Below are 13,246 nucleotides of genomic sequence, written 5' to 3'. Positions count from 1 at the left end.
CTATCCTCTTTGTTTAACACATGAAACTTTGGGGCCTCTGTTGAAGAATGTTGACCTTAGTTTTGAACTAAAACTTAAAGGAGGGTCAGAGGAGAAAATTATTTTCATGGTTTTGGTTGGGATAGAGTTAGTTTTCTTCACGGTAGCTTGTATGGTGCTATGATTTGGATTTATGCTGAGAACAGTGTTGATAACACACCGATGTTTTAGCTATTGCTGAGCAGTGCTTACACAGCATCAAGGCTGGGGGTGCGCAAGAAGTTGGGAGTTGACACAGCTGAGACAGATGACCCCAACTGACCAAAGGGGTATTCCAACCGTATGTTGTCATGCTTAGCAATAAAAGCTGGGGGAAGAAGAAGGAAGAGGGAGACATTCAGAGTTATGGTGTTTGTCTTCCCAAGTCACTGTTACAGGTGATGAAGCAGCTTTCCTGGAGATGGCCAGGGGGTCACCGGTGGGAAGTAGTGAATTAATTCATTGTTTTGTTTTGCCTGTTTGTGCAGCTTTGGCTTTACTTATTAAACTGTCTGTATCTCAACCCACATGTTTTCCCAATTTTACCCTTCTGAGTCTCTCCTCTATCCTGCTGGGTGGGGGGAGCGAGAGAGCGGCTGCGTGGTGCTGAACTGCTGGCCGTGGCGAAATCACAACGATGACTGACTGGTGTTAGAGTCTGGGATTTGTGAAATGCCCTTCTAAGACTTCTGGACCTAGTCATGGTGTATGCCTCAAGCAGGCAGGATACTGATGCAAATAAATTCATAAAAGAGCAAGAAATGTTCTGAGAGGGATTACCCCTTCTTCTTCCCCTTTATTCTGCATGACATCGGCCGATTTTACTGAGTAGTGATAAGGAAGGATCTTTCTCAGTGGGGAGGTCATGTTACACACACTCCCTTGTTAGACTAAAATGTCTTTATACTTGCACTTGGCTATGTCACACCTATTGTCAACAGCAGCAGAGAAGATACTGTTCTCTCTTTTCATTACAGGACAGATGACACATTGGTGTGATATGTATAAAATGCACATCTGAGGAGTGTCAAAAACCTAATTCTGGGGACATTTTAAAATTTGACTCTATTTGCCTAAATCTCCCCAGTTGTAATGTGAGAAAAACGTGTCCTGAAGGAATGCCTCTAGTAACAGCAAAGTCTTTCCAGACTGGCAGCAAAAATCTGCCTAATCAGAGAAAAGTACCAGATCAAACTATAAAAAAGTGAGCCATTTTACTATCTTAGAGATCCAAATTACCTAGTGTGATGGTTATGATCAGTAGTTAAAAGAGAAACAAAACAAGAAATGGCCAAATTAAATGGAAAAAAAAATAAAAAGGTTAAAAAAAAATCATTTATAAAGCAGACAGATAATTTCAAAAAGCTTTCATACCAGGAATAGGGCACCATTACAATGAGAAAACCTTTAATTATGTTGTAAAGGTCTGATATTCCACTGAAATGTCATTTCAAAATAAACTTCTAACAGTTAATTATCAGTGATATTTAACTTGTGGGAAAATTAAATATCACCACATACTCCTGTGATCATTTTATTGCTTTTGTAGACATTTTAATATTTTAATGGTTTCCAAGTAACAATGAAAAAGGCATGCCACCAAGTATGTTTTCTTGGCTTTCTGTGGATAACCATATAACCTTTTCTTTGTCTTCGTCATACAAAACAGACCTCTGAGTCAGCGAGGGACAGGACTGAGGGGAAACCTTTTGGGAATAAATACGGGAATAAACATTGCTACGGTTCCCTTAGCCAGCACAATTCCTGGGAAAGAAGTTTTGTTAACTGTTATAACTAGAAATACAATGCTGAATGAACAAATGTTGAAGCCCTATTAGCATTCAGCTGGCAAATCAGATGAATGTGCAGTGTTCCGGTTAGTGACCTATGTATTATCCAAAGCTTATAAAATGCGCAGTGCAATTGGACATAAGGATGTATGCAGTGACCCTTATCATGCACGGACTGGAAGACTGGAACAGGAAACCTCCTGTGCTCTTGTTGTATAAATCAATACCATACAAGCTAAAGGACTGAGATTGCCAGGAAAAAAGTATGAATTTTAACACCAGAAGGGACTACAATGTGAATGATTATTCACCCAGCTACTCCGATTGAATTGGCTCTAGAAAGGGATAGGTCCAACTAGCTGCAAATAGCTGGGTGTTATACACCCTTCTCTAGGGCGAGCCAATGAAGACATGAATCATTAAAGGGATTTGGCTCACGAATGCTGATTTGTCCCTCACTGCAGCATTTAATTGCCTGCATCTAGCAGTTGCTTTCAGTTCTCAACGTTGTGCCACAAAAAGTTCCAAAATAAGTAATACGGTTATCTTAAGATATTCGAATCATCCCGAGATAAGCATTTTAAAAAGGGATAAGAAAGGAATAAAAGAGTAATTGTAAGAATTGTAAGAAAGTTGTAAGAACCACATAGGTCTTACTTTTATGTTTAGCATTAGCTGAGATGCTCACTGGAACTCACAGCTCCAGGGGCTTTACTTAAAAATAACATAATTTGTGAAATATGATAAAAATCCTGGAAATTGAAGGCATTGGAATTTTTGGCAAAGTCAACAATCTCTTGCATGGAATCATAAAATTGACGGTTTTGCTTGCTCCTGTAAATTAACCTATGTGCTAATTGATCTTCAGAGGTACTGTGAGACTGAATCTTTTCATGTTAGCAGGAAATCCGTCCAATATATCTTCATCATGTGAAGAAAGCAAAAATGCCTCTAAGCTGGAACTTACTGGACTGTGGTTGACTCTTTTAATGTGCAAGAGGTTTCTGCATCATTCATCAAAGTGCCCAGTCTTCTAAGGTCATACGGTTTCAACGCTTAAATGTCCCCCAAATTCTGTGCCTTAGTTCCTGTTGTGTAAACTGACTGTTGAAATAAAGACAGCAAAAAGTATCATGACGTTATTAGATACAACGTGCATGGGGTTGACTGCTAGACTGAAAGAGTAGCCAGTTCATTGGAAATAATGCTACCGATGGGATCATCTGTACCCATAAAATAAAATTTTACAGGATAATAAGTTTACTTTAGGAAGTGTTTTATTTTCCTTGAAGCTTCCTGGTAGTAAAACTTCTTTGTGTTCTTTATGTTCACATGTTCATAGGCCGGTGTAAAATCTGCTCCCATCAAAGCAGTCGGAGGCAAGTCAGGTAATTTCACTTGCAAGCGGGTAGCGTCACAGGCAGTGTCACTGGCATTTTAAAGAGCTATTTGAGAATCTGGCTGTTAAAATGAAGAGCTAGCTCTGAAGAACCAGGCAAAAGAAATGGCCAGAGCACTTTTTCTTTCGGTGGTGAAGAGCTCACGGTAGTGTCTGGAGGTCTTTTTGGATAAGCACAGGATTTTCTCTCTCTCTTGCTCAGATACAGGTCTGCTTCCAGTGAGAGGTTAGGCATCTGACTGCATTCGGAGTTTGTTGGTTTGGACAGTTTCCAGCCCCAACACTGTCTCCTTTCCCTCCCCAGTGGCAGCCAATAACATCTCTTTTCCTAAAAAAACAACTTTTTTGTCCTTAATTCTAAATGTCAGGTCTTAGCACTGAGCCAGACATCGAGGGGGTGTAAACTGGAGTCCATTGATCTGTGTGGATTTATTTCTGCTAAAGATTCCTTTTACAGTTATTTATCAAACGCAATAACGGGGGGGGGGGGGGGAGGGGGGGGCACAAATAGTCTACAGTGGAGGTGAAGACAGTATTATTACCTAAACTCTCTCACATTTGACGCTGCACTGTGTTTTTACTTCATCAGAAAATTGTATTTTGCATCCATCTTCGCAAAGATATGTATGCCTATGCAAACTACTGGTTACAGAGAATTATAAATTTCTTTCAGCAACTTCTTTTTTTTTACTTCTTTTACCTCTGTAAAAGGTTGTAGTCTGTTATGACTCCAAATTATTACAGATTCACATCTCATGCTTTTATTTCTTCAGGTCCCCAGATAAAATGCTGTTGCAAATATAATGAGCAGCACAATTAGATATGAAAGACAGGGGAGAACCAGGCACTTACTAATGCATGGAGATGTTTCTCAGTGTTTTGAACTAACTTGTTCCATCAAGGTCAACCAGCTTAAATTTTCAGAGAATGTGAATTTCCGAAGAAAATCAACAATTGCTTTCAATCCATTTTGAAACAGTTTCTTCCCAAGTCTTAAAACACACAAAGAAACACTTCTTGTTAATTTTGTATTTTAAAAAGCATTAAACAAAGCTTGAACTATAATAAATTATTGTCTGTTTCTTAAAGAAAAGAATAAATTGTTGAATGGAGAACAATTTTCTGGCATTCGTAGGATCCAATTATTATTTTTTTTAAAAGTGGGAATAGTCTTGCTAATGAGTCGATAAACATATGACAAATGGTCAGCTAAACACTAAGAAAATTCCAGAATATTGAATATTATACGTTGGCTAAAACCCTGACTCTGGAGGTAGTGAAAAAAGCAATAAAAATAAACCCAGTTTAAATTAAAATCGTCTTCCCTGACCTTCTTGGAGTTTGAGCGAGCGGTAGTGAATGAGTCAAAGCATAATATCTGGTAATAGATGAGCAGTTATTATGGTTATTATGTTGGGAGTGATTCTCAGCTGGCTGAAGCCTTTGAAAGGCCCACTGTTTCACTGAGGACATTTTAATTCAGAGCAACAAGAAGCTTTATGTACACAATTACCAGCTTTTCCACAATTGTTGCCATCTCTGGAGTGAAGTTTGCAAGAAATAGTGGAAAGAAAACATACACGGTAGCTCAGAACAGAAACTATTAGGTGAAAATTTTTGGCATGAGTTGAGCAGAACAGACAACATGATCAAAAGGATCCATTCTATATTTAAAATCTTGGCCTTAAATCAAGATTTTATTATAGTTCCTTTATGTTCACTGTATGAACATTTGTCTTCAAGCTTACACTTCTTTTTTTTCTTTTTAAGTGTGATACTAAAGAGCACAATGGAAGTTATACAGAGTTTACTAGCAGTCAGTTGATTTATTCCATATTAGTAGAGGGAATAATATTCAGCTGTTTGGTACAACAAACTTAGTCCCTCTTTTCTCCAGTGTCTGCTATCGTGCCTTAGTTTACCGAGTTATTTGGGAGATCTGAAATAACAGATGTAGTCAGAACAGCTACCCTTAGAGAATAATGATTTATAAACTGAAAATGAAGGGGAGGAATGGCTTCTACCAGTGAAAATTCTGTGAGTAGTCCTTTTCTTACTAAAGTTTACATCACCATCCCTGGAGGTATTTAAGAGACATGTAGATATGGTGCTGAGGGACACGGTTTAGTAGTAACTTGGCAGTGATAGGTTAACGGTTGGACTTGATGATCTTAAAGGTCTCTTCCAACCAAAGCTATGCTATGATTCTATGACACATCACTGGAGATAGTAAACACACATATACACACGCATGCATGCATGCCTGTGCGTACACAAACACACGCGCACGCACACACACGCACAGAACTGAGGTCAGTGCACCTCCATCCATTTACACCATTTGTGGATAACTCTGTTATATCAAGATGGAGTAATGTTGCCTTACAACACTCTCATTAATTCTGTCAGTAGCACAGAGCATGGTTTTAACTTAAGAAGAAGTAACTCCCATTGATATTGAGAAAAATATTGAAGAGAACAAAGCGGATTGATTGGATGCACTTTTTTTTTTTCAAAGCCTGTCAAATGAAAGGCTGAAGTAAAAGAAGCAGCTGGTTGCTCAAGAAACTTGGGCAGCACTTTGGCCAGGCATGAATTATACTGAAAAAAACTAGTTAAAAGCGGAAAAAGCTAATGCAAACAATATTGGAAAAGGGCGAGCAAGTGTTCAGAAGTAGAAAACATTGTGAGGCATAACTGCTAGACTCAAAGGACATGAAAGAACTGGTTTGACTTTCTGCCCTCCATCTGCCAGCATGAACTCATACGTAGAATATAGGTTGCCGTTTCCAGCACAGGTTTTGTGGTTCTAACCTTCTGGCAAACATATAAAAAATCCATTAAAGTGAGAGCCAAACTCCTGTCAACAGCCCAAGGAGAAGGATGTAGCTCTGGCTTCTATAATTTTGCGTACAACCCAGATGGAAGTACAAGCACTTCTATGTTGAAGTGCCAAATAACTCTCCCAAGGCTTATATTATCTTTTCTTCGTCTTGCCTCAGAACAACTTCCATGCTTCTGGGGACTCCGCAGCTGCGTGCACTCTAGCGAAAGACTATGCGTGGCAAGCCAAGTCCTGTGTATTTGCTTTCCAGCTTCTGTAATGAGGCTTCCCCTCCCTCCCAGTCCCATCAGGGACTGTTCAACCAGGAAATGCAGCTGCAGAATCTTCACAGTTTCTTTAAAACAATATTTAAAGGCAAAGTCCCTCATTTTCTTAAAGCAAGCCACGTTGCAAACAAAAGTACACCAAAGCAACCATGCAATAACTACCGAGGAGAAAGGTGAGAAAAAATAATATGCGGAGGCTGTAAGAGGGAGATTAGGAAGTTAGCAGAGCTTTTAAACATAAATCTGTGCTTTAATTATGTTGTTTTAACATTGCCGTAGGCATCCTTTCTTCTGAAAAACATAAAGTTTGAGCTTCGAGTTCATGTAAATCAGAGGATTAAGACACAAAAGTGGAATATAGAGTGATTACTACACAAAAATCATTAATGTTACATACAGCCATGCCTATAAATAGTGCTTCACTAAACATACTTTAAGTAATATTGGCTAATATGATCCCTTACTTCCTCACAAAGCCAAATATTGATTTGAGAAAAGAAGTGACCTCCAAGTAAGGTCTATATCACCTTAATCCATCTTATTTTAGTGTCAGGATACGCCTTTTGCTCCTTCTGAGTAACAATAAATGTATTCTTCCTAATTTGACAGCATGCTGACTGAGCTGGTATTATTCAAGGGACAGTTTGACCAGGCAGGTGTAAGAAGAAGAGTCTTGTTTGTAACTGAATCTATAACAGAAAGAAATTTCTGCTGTATCAGTTAATTTTATGTATTGGGTTGTATGGGCATTTCTCCTGCACTGAAAATCAAATTCTGGAAACTTTGGTCTCCTTCAAATGGAGGACTTCCGGATAAAAATTCCTTTGCCTTCAAATAACACAGAATTGGATGTGGGGGAGAAAAAAGGTAATCAATAACCTTTGAGAATTCTGTGGTATTTTATAGAATACACCTTTTCCTCCTAGTGGCTTCAAAACTAAAATAACCACTTTTCTGCACTGCTTATCTTTGGTTGCTCTGGGGCAACTCTATAGCTGTTCCTATGAAGAGAAGACTTAGCTACAGGGAACTCTTCCCACCTCTGTGGGAATGGGCCTGGTATCTCTATCTTTTCTTGCTATCATGTCAGAGAGAGAAGATAACTTGGGTTCTTCCTTGCAGAGAGGGCTGTAGTTCTTCCCAAAAGGACTTCTGACATCACTTGTTGGGTTGGGATTTGCAGTCAGCCCTCAGCTCAGTCTGCGCATAAGCTTTTTGAAAAAAAGATGTTCTGGATTACAGCTCAGGCCATGGAGACTTTTTGAATTCAGAGAACGGCTAAGATCATTTTCCAGTGTTACACTGTAGTTCTAACAGTGCTGACCCTAAACATAAAATCAATGGCCTACCTTAAATTTCATCCATTCCCCTGCACAAGTTGCATAGTGTGCCTATATCTAGTGGTACATCTTAAGCTAGGAATAAAAGAACGCATCATTTTTTTTTTTCTTTCTCAGAGAAGTACTAAGAATAAATTCATGAGAACTGTAAAGTTCTTGTGTAATGATCTAAGCTATTATCAAAACAGGCAACTATACGGAAGATATCTGTGCTCGCGTGGGGGAAAGAGGAGCTTGTTTTGATAATGGTTGATTGCACTGAATTGCATTGATGCACTCTGAGGCATATGAGGGATATAATTTTATATCATTCAAGTTAGGTCAAGGTACCCTGAAGAGTAGCTAATTTGAAATCCGATATATAAATCTAAATAATATTTCCTTAATGATACATGTAGTTTTTACAGTTAAATTATTTAGTTAACAGAAAAAAACAAACTGTAAAGGCAGGACGTTTTCTGCTTCATTCTAACCTGGCTGAAACATGTCAGACTCTGTTATTCGTACCTATCCCTAGCAGCTGTAGCGTCATTTTCAAAGCCGCTAGATGTGAGTAATGGGGATGGTAGATCAGGATGAGTGTGCCTCTTCCCTCTCATTCTCATACATCCTTTTGCCAAAAGTAAATATTTTTTTAAAGAACTCAGTGTTAATTTAGAATATAGAGTGGCAACCTTACCAATTTCTATATGTAGCTATCTTTCCCTACACATGGATTTTAATATTTTAATCTTAATTCATATTTGGAAATTTTCTATTTGATTTATATGTCTGGCAATTGTTGTGAGAGAGGTGCCTTCAATACAGCCCGGCATTTATGAAGAGACTTCCTGAGAAACCTCAGCTTTCCTGTTCTGTGCAGGCTGTCTGTCTGCTATGACTTATTGCTAACTTCATGACTCGCTACAGAGGTGACCTGAAGGAATAAACCTCAAACCTCCAAAAGAAATAAAGTCTTGTCCTACCTGACTGACGGATGACAATAATCAGGCACACTCATGCAGAGCTGTTATTTCAGCCTCTTAATGTTACTAAGCATGTATGATTGGGCTGAAATTTCAAGCAGGAATAAAAGAATGTATTTATAAATAACGTCTAGGAAAAAAAAAAAAAAAGAAAACCCACCCAAAAGATAAAAGACATCATAGAACATAAGTAACAAATATGTACCCTATTCCAGGTCCCAGTGATCATTAAATCATCAGATTCACTTAGATAAATTTCAAAGAAAAGCTATGGGGATGATCAGAAGGCTAAAACCCCACAATCTCCAGGAAAAGACTGATTAAACTGGGTCTAAAAAAAGAGCAGGAGGAGATAGGTACCTCATAATAGTAAAAAGGTAGGCGGACAGATGCTACAAAGCTAAAATGAAAAACTTGTTCTTCTTGGCCATGGCAGTCAGGAAAGTCCTAACAGACATTTAATTGCAACAGCAAAGATTAAAATTTAATGTTAAAAAAATCTTTTTAACAATAAGGTTAGTGAAGCACAGAAGGTATTTTCTCAGTTGCTTACGTTCCTCACCCACCTCTGTAAAGGGTATTAAGAACAGGCTAGGAAAGCAGCTGTCAAACATGACATAAATATGGTTCATTTAGGAAAATGAATTCTCTAGAAACCCTCTTGAGATCTTTTTCAGACCGAAGAATCCATGGTTGCTTATGGAACAAAACCAGAACTCACGCCACACTACATAAGGAGCACTAATTGCCACAACAGCCATGAATCCTCTGATAGTTTATCAGCTGAACTTCGGTAACCCAACATATGTATTGCTCACAGTGTTGGACCTTCTCCAACTCCTTCCAGCAAATGGGTTGGAAGACAAAAACAAGAGACCTAAGGGAGACTAAGAAAAAAAATAATTAAATAATTTTCTTCCTTGTTATAACCGTATGGCTGCAGCCTTGACAATCAAACAACATCAGAAATTTAAAAAAAAAAAAAAAGAAGTAGCTTTTTTTGGTTGTTATTGTAAAACCTGAAGCTGTAAGAAAGGAGACAAGGATGTGGTCATGCAAGGACAGGAAGTAATATGAGCATGACACACATCTTTTTTTCCAGTAAAACATTTGATTTAGGTAAAAATATTATTTCATCCCATAAACCTTGTTCTCTTTGTTTACAAATATTTAAATCACATAAACATTTGTAGTAAAAATATGTATTGATAGCTTTTAGAAGTCACTAATTCACTTATGTTTAGTCTGTCTTAGTTGAGACGTTTAACTCCAGCATTAATTTGTAAGCCTAATCAGACTATATTTCTATACAATATTAATGATACACATCACATAAAAATGAATGAGGGCGGTCAAGCACTGGTGCAGGTTGCCCAGGGAGGTTGTGAGGTCTCCATCCTTGGAGGTATTCAAAACCCAATAGGACACAAACCTGAGGAACCTGCTGTAGGTTGACCCACTTTGAGCAGGGGTATTGGAGGAGACAGTCTCCAGAAACGCCTGCTAACCTCGGCCATGCTGTGATTCTGTGGTTAATAGGAAAGTACAGGCAACTTCAGAGTTGCTGTTTCAGTGAAGTATCCAAATTTAGTTTAAGTTAAGAGGAGGACTTTAACATCTGAGCTAATAGCCTCAGTTAAAAACAGCTGCGTTATGTGCGTAACCCTGTTCCAGGGGCTTTTAAGAAAAATGAAACTAAGAAAAATGAAACTAAGAAAAACGAAATTAAGAAAATTGGTTTCCCTTCAGCATTCAGATGCCTATTCCAGTAGCTGACATTTCCTACCCTTAGCAAAGCCTCTGTCAAAAGCCAAGCAAAAAAAGCCAAGCAGAAAAAGCCAAGTAACATCTTCAATCTTTCACCTGCCGTGATTTATCTAAGCTAGCACCAAGGTACCTCAGCAGCCAAAACAGATGAGCCGTTTGTGGGAAAAGAGCTAGTAATATGAATAAGAGGGATTCACGGGATTCATAGAGACTGCACTTTGCAGAGCTTTTAGATGCATTATCTGTGACCGAAGGTTCACAGAGCAGATAATCAGTCAGCACAGACTATAATCTGGAACAATCCCTTTGTTTCACATTAGTCCTAACGCAAACTCATATTAAAGGTAAGTGCTGTCTTCTCAAAGACCGTACATAATCACGATTTTCCCAATCTCTACCACAGCTTGTTTTGTGCATCAAAGCCACCTTTGTTATGCTCTCTATTTACCAAGGCTGGTTGCAAGAAACGTCGCAGGCTCTCTTGCAGCATGCAAACCAGAAACTAAGACTTGTCCCACACACCTGGTTGTGTTTGCCAGGCTCTGTGACTTGCTTTTATCCAGGACTGACAAGTAGCAAGTTCACTGGAATCTGACTTTCTGAGGCATAATAATTCAATGTTCCTAACCATGCTGAATACCTCCTGGTTCTCTCTCCCATGTTGGGTACAAACTGCCAGTGCCTCTTCCCATTTCTTTTCTCTTCAGTTCCTTCATATCTGTCACGAACTCTGTTGGAAGCTTTGAATCACTCCCAGCTGCTGCTCAGTATTTGAAAGAGTAGATGAATGCTTTTTGTAAAGCACTGCAAGACACTTGTGGATAGTTTGAGGCAATATACTATGCTCTCAGAGGTGATAACTTCTTAAAGGAAAATATATAGCTGAATTTTCAGCATCGGTACAGATGCTGAAAATTTAGATATAAAAAGAATATATACAAAATATATAAAAATAATAACCTCTTTGTGCGTTTATTTCTCAGACGACTTTAAAGTTCTTTTTATTTCCAAAATCAAGTTAAATTTCTACCTTAGAAAGGTTATGAGTTATTGGAAACGTCCAAGAATCTTGCCTAATCTTATGTATGAGAACATGAGAGAAGGAGATGAGTAAAGGGACCAGGTATCATCACAATGGAGCATGTTCGTTTTTGTCTGGTTTAGATACACCAGGCTTGGAGATGGATCCCACATTGGCCATGTCTGCATGGAACCCACCAACATCAGTGAAGAGATCTCTGATTTAGAGTTGCAGTCAGCAGCTCTTTCATTGACCTTTGTAAAAAATCTTTGATTTTGTCTACAAAAGCACCCTGCAAAAATTACTCAGCGTCATGTCCCATAGGATAACAGGAGATCAATTCTCAAATCAAGATCAGGCCTTGTAATCTCTGCCTAACCAAGATAACACAACTATAAAACTGTTTTTTTTTCTTGTTTGTACTTAACCCTTTTTTCAATTCTTACTAAATGGTTCCTCAATTAATTCCTGCATCAGTAGGCTCCTTCCTGGAGAGTTAATCATGCACAGTATAAATACATATATCCATTTAAAGTTTGTTGCTTTTAATGTCATCTATAGTGAAGGTGGAGGGAGTTGAGTCTCCCAAGACAGCTCATCAGTTACAAAGTTTTATTTTTTTTAAATATACTGAAGCTTATTTTTTTAAACCCTTTTTGCTGTCATAACTACAAAGAGAACTTGTGAGTGAAGCCTGTTGGGATATCGTCTTCTGAAGCCGGGTGGACTACATCTACAGTAAATGAAATGTTTCATTTGGCATTTTCTCTTCTCAGGGTGGCTCTGTACCAACACTGATACAATTATCTGAGTTCAAAACTGATGGCAGCAAAAACTGACGTATACTACATTCATTTTTGGAGGTGGGAGTATGACTGGCAGGAAAATAGCTGATATTACTGACCTCTAGGTTTTCATCATTAGCCTTGAGAACTTATGAGCCATTAAAAAAGAATAAAGTAGTGCTGTCAGTGCTCAACAGTTTGCACGTCTACTTGCTCTAAAAAAAGTCCTGCGCTTGACACTAAAATCCACTTTCTCATCCTACACCCACATCAAATTTTCTTACTGAAAGACGCAGTACAAGTTCTCCACCCACCGACCATGCTGAATTCTCGCTTTTTTTGACATTGCAGACACCAAGTTAATTTAGCTGATAGAGTTTTTCCATACAGAGGGCTCAATCCAGAGTTTATGAAGTTAGTGACAGTCTATTTATTTTACTGATTGTTGCATCAGGTTAGCAAAGAACAAATGCTCCTACTTTAAGTTCAAGTTATTCCTCATTAAAAGGAAAATAACCCTGTGAAAATAAAATTACACTTTCTAAAATAGAGGGCAATTGCAAGAGTGCTCACTTGATGGGGTTGCATCAGCTTTGCCCTCACAAAATCACATAGAATCATAGAATGGTTTAGGTTGGAAAGGACCTTGAAGATCATCAAGTTCCAACCCCTCTGCCATAGACAGGGGCACCTCTCACTAGACCAGGTTGCCCAAGACCACGTCCAGCCTGGCCTTGAACACCTCCAGGGATGGGGCCTCAACAACCTCTCTGGGCAACCTGCGCCAGTGCCTCACAGTGAAAAATTTCTTCCTAATGTTCAATCTGAACCTGCCCTCTTCCAGTTTAAAGCCATTCCCCCTCGTCCTATCCCTACATGCCCGAGTAAAAAGTCCTTCCCCAGCTCTCCTGTAGGGCCCCTTTAGGTACTGGAAGGCCGCAATAAGATCTCCCTGGAGTCTTCTCTTCTCCAGGCTGAACAGCCCGAACTCTTTCAGCCTCTTCTCATAGGAGAGGTACTCCAGCCCTCGGATCATCTTCGTGGCTCTCC

This window comes from Vanellus vanellus (assembly GCF_965231255.1).
Source record: "Vanellus vanellus genome assembly, chromosome: 1".
NCBI classification, from domain to species: Eukaryota; Metazoa; Chordata; class Aves; order Charadriiformes; family Charadriidae; genus Vanellus; species Vanellus vanellus.
The sequence above is the reverse complement of the archived record's forward strand: the minus strand, read 5'-3'. Positions refer to the sequence as shown.